The sequence below is a fragment of the Penaeus chinensis genome, chromosome 39, assembly GCF_019202785.1.
Source record: "Penaeus chinensis breed Huanghai No. 1 chromosome 39, ASM1920278v2, whole genome shotgun sequence".
Taxonomy (NCBI): Eukaryota; Metazoa; Arthropoda; class Malacostraca; order Decapoda; family Penaeidae; genus Penaeus; species Penaeus chinensis.
The window spans coordinates 17,090,822-17,095,821 of record NC_061857.1 but is presented as its reverse complement, the minus strand read 5'-3'; positions in this window follow the sequence as shown (position 1 = coordinate 17,095,821).

Here is a 5,000-nt window from a genome sequence, read left to right as displayed (position 1 = left end):
CACACACACACACACACACACACACACACACACACACACACACACACACACACACACACACTCACACACACACACATACACACACACACACACACACACGCACACACACACACACACACATATATATATACTATATATATATATATATACATATATTTATATATAATACTTATGTGTATATATAGAGCTTTCATGTTGTTAAATCTTTATTTCTTAATCTGAAATAATTTATTATATGGCTTCGTTGGTCGTTATATTTTTGACATGCTATTAAGATGTAGTCAGGTTGGAGTTGCATGTCTGGCATTGTGGAGGGTATTTCTTTTCTATGTAGGGAGTGAGGTGTGTAAATCTTGCAACGTTGACCCTCAGGTGGGCCAACACCATCTCCTCCCTTCTGTCTTTCCTGTGGGATGTGTCCCACGGTTCGATGTTTAGTCCACTCACTTTGCCACAGGAGATGTATTATTGCTTTTATAAGAGACAAAACACCTGAGATCTGTACGAACGATATTACCTAGCAGTTCAATTTTAGTGGTTTCTAAGGATTTTATGGCTTGAAGTGAACTTAATAAATCGGAAAAAATAACTATTCGATCGTGGGTCGCCGACAGGGCAAAATCAATGGCTTTATCAATGGCAAAAAGTTCAGCAAGAAAAATCGATGTATGATTCGGCAGTCTGAACTTTAGTTCACATTCAGTCGACCATACACTCGCACCCACAGACTCATCTGTCTTGGAGCCGTCGGTATATATATGAAAAAAGGGAGATGTTTAATAAGGATCTCTCTGAACCTCTGGCGTATCTCAGCCTCCGGCGCCATGGCCTTGGCTGATGGAAGCCAGGCTTCCATGATAGAAAAGTTGGGGGTTTCCCATGGCTCTATGTTTGATTGAACCAGGTTACCGATGGTAGAGAGATCTATACCGACTTCCTCGACAAGGTCGTGGAGTCGCGTGGCAAAGGGCCTAGGGCCTCCATTGCCATTAGGGTGGCTTGGGTCTCGAGCCACCTTTGCGGCATAGATCAGTGCTAACTGGCCGCGTCTGAGTCGGAGGGGAGGTACTCCTGACTCGACCTCAAGACGATCGATCCAAGTACATTTTAGGGCTCCACCACACACACGTAAACAAGCATTCTGCACAGCATCCAAACCTTTCAAACTTGTTTTCGAGGCCGAGCCATACACGATTGAGCCATAATCTACTTTAGATCTAATTATGGCTTTATATATCATTAGCAAAGACTTTCTATCAGCTCCCCATTTATTACCAGAAATGCACTTTAATAAATTTAGTGCTCTTTGACATTTATTCTTCAACTGACCAATGTGGTCTTTCCAATTGAGTCTACTATCAAAGAGTAGACCAAGAAATTTTGCAGAATTTTGGTGGTTGTCTAGAGTTAGCCTGATGTTCGGCTTCCTCCTTCGTGAGAAAATTACCCCAATACTCTTTCTAGAGAAAAACTTAAAACCCCACTGGAGGCCCCAGTTATGAATCATATCCAGTGCCAGTTGGATACGATTTGCCGAGAATTCTGCATTATTGCTGGAATGCCATAATGCACAATCATCAGCGTACAGTGAGTCTTTAAGATTCCGAGGAAGAACTGGTAAGATGTCATTGATCATACATAGAAATAATGTTGTCAACAAGACACTTATGGGACCCAGTTTGCCTGGACAAAAATGTCCGGAAATGTGACATTGTCGGAAAAGAGTTTGACAGCAAAAGTTTTGTCAGAAATGACTAGTAATCCAAAAGCATAAAGTTTTCTGGGTGTATAAAATAGTCTTTTTTGGCAATTGCTAGTTGATCGAGAGTTTGGCGTTCCTTTCGGAAACCGCACTGCTCATCAACTAGTAAATTACTGGAAATTAAACAATGCAATAGCCTAATGTTAACAATTCGTTCCATGACCTTGCATTAGCAACTTGTCAATGCAATTGGGCGGTAGGACATGGCAGATCTGGGATTACCTCCTTTCAATACGGGAATGATGTGGGCGAAGTGCCATGAGTTTGGTAACGTGTGGCTTTTCCAAATTTCATTTTACACTTCTAGCAACTTAATCATGGCATCATGATTAAGATGCTTTATCATCTCATATCGAATCTCATTTGGGGTCTGGGGACGTTCCTCTAAAGGCTTCTAGAGCTCGGACAAGCTCATCCATTGTTAAATCTTTATTGTAATCAAAGTCATCTACTGTGGCAAAGTATATAGGTTGCAGCTCAGCCGCTTCCTTGGTGGTCAGGAATGCGGGATGATAGTATTCTGAGCTGCTTATATGAAAGAACTGTCTGGCGAGTGAATTAGCAATGTCTCTAGGCGAATCGAAATTGGTTCCCTCGTAAATGATGTTGTTAATTTTGAAATATATTTTTTTCTTTTTGATTTTATTGACAGTGGACCAAATCTCTGATATTTTGGTATTGTAGAGACAAAGCTCCGCCAGGAGTCTCTTTTTGCTTGTTTAATTATTCTATGAGCCCTAACTCTTGTTTGTTTGTAGTAGCCAAAGTTCTCATTGATGATTTGGAAAGCCTTTGAGCCTTATTGCGTCGGCACAGCGCCCTGCGGCAATCTGGTGTCCACCATGGAACTCTATGCTTAATGCTATCTGTCGAAGTTTTAGGAATGGATAGCAATGCTGCTTCTAAATTCGACTTCTGAATATTGTTTACTTTATCATCAATGGTTTCTCCAACAAGTTCGAGCTTGACGCTCCCTGTGAAGGCGACCCAGTCTGCTCTTTTTACGTTAAATTTGGGTGTTGAAGGCGTTCTCACTGTGTTGCATGAATATTCAATCAAAATAGGATAATGATCGCTTCCCAACGAGTCGTCAATGGCACTTGGGTGCTATTGATGAAGAGACTAGTGATATGTCAATAAAGCTCAAATTCCCGGTATTATCGTTTACCCGCGTCGGACTACCATCGTTTAGAAGGACCAGATCAGACTCATTAATCAACTTGACTACTTGCTCACCTCTACCATCCACCCACAGGGAACCCCATAACGTATGATGAGCATTAAAATCACCTAAAATTACTTTATTTTGTGGCAAACTATCCTGAAGAGCAAAGAGCTCACCATAGATTATCACATTATCAGATGGACAATAAACTGAACATATAGTCAGATACGTGCCATTATTTTTTACTTTGCATACGACAAACTCCAAAGTAGAATCAATAGTCACTTCAGTAAAAGGGAGGCTTTGGTGGATGTATATGGCGACTCCGCCTCCACCCCTACCCTCACGATCCTTCCGACATTAATGGTAGTTCCTCAGCGAAACGACCTCGTCAGAGACGAGGTGTGTTAAGTACGTTTCTTGGAGAACTATAATATCGGGAGCATAGGACGAGGCTAATAATTTAAGGTCATTTGCTTGAGAGCTAAAACTTCGACAGTTTCATTGTATAATGGTTGACGCGAAGATTACGTTTTATGGGGTTTGGAAGTGCTTTGTCCGCTAATTTGAATTTATTTTCATGCGAGGAAGGCCCCTTCTCTCCTTCGCTTCCCGGGGACCTTTCTCGGGATGGTTTGGAGACAGAGGCCTCCATGTCCTGCACCTCCTGGCTGATTGCGACCTGCTTCTCTTTCGAGAAACTGATCTCGAGCCAGGAGAAATCCTCACAGGAGTCGCCCGGACAGGGAGGTCCGATCCGGTCTGTGATTCGGTATCAGCCTCCTTAGGATGTTTATGCTGGGTTGATGCAGCCATTTGATCGACCAATTTAGTCAGTTGATAAACTTTAATATTTAGTTTTTTAACGGTTTGTTTCAGTTCAGCAATTTCTTTATCCTTAGCTATAAGCTGTTGACTGACATCAATTGCACTAGGAGTGATGTTAGTTATTGCTGAAGCACAGGAAGTATCGGGTTTGTGTGTCAAACTTTCCACTTTCCTCTTAGCTTCAGTATAACTAACCATGTTTTCTTGTATATGCTAATGTCTCAATCTCCTTCTTCAGGATGCTGCACTCACCAGATCCTGACTGATGGGGACCTCCACAGTTAGCACATTTAGAAATCTGACCAGTACATGTGATGGTGTCATGTGCTTCAGCACATTTACGGCAAACAAATCTATTTGAGTCTTTATCAATACATCTTAATAAGGTGTGTCCGATTTTTTGGCATCTTTTGGATGTAGGGTCTTACTTGGTTGGACACGTTCATATCCGACATTGACATACTCAGGGATTTTATTCAAAGTAAAGGTTTCCAGTTTTCGTTCGCACAGTCCCGTCCTCCTTGGTCATATATGTCCACTACATATTGATCCTTCATGCTCTCGAGAATTTAACTTTCTTCCATCGTCCTCAAATCCATGGGAAAGATTACTCCCTTACAGGTATTTGGGCCAATATAAATAGTTACTTTAACTCGGAGATCATGAATCTGCGTAAGTTTAAGTAAATCCTTAATCTGGGAGTTATATTGTACTTTAACAAGGAGGCTTCCATCTCGCAATTTTTGGCAAAATCAAAATTGCTGTCCACTTGACCATCAAGGACCTTTTTGAAATAAAGGGATTCACGTTCAAAAAACGATTGATTATCAGGCCAACACCACCTCCTCCCTTCTGTCTTTCCTGAGGGATGTGTCCCACAGGTCTATTGTTTGCTTCATTTTGTTTGTGAGTTGGAGGCTGGTCCACTCACTTTGCCAAAGGAGATGTATTTTTGCTTTTAAAAGAGACACAAAACACCTGAGATCTGTACGAACTATGGTAGTGTCCAGACCGCCAGTTGACCTGGATAGTTTGCCAGCCTGTTCATTGCCTGGTACCCATATTAGCTTGATTGATTTGTTGGCTTAGTGGTTTATAAGGATTTGATAGCTTTAAATGAACTTAATGAATCTGAAAAAATAACTATTCTATCGGGGGTCGTTCATAGTGCAAAATCGATAGCTTTGTCAATGGCAAAATGTTGGGCAAGAAAAATCGATGTAAGATTCGGCAGTCTGAACTTTA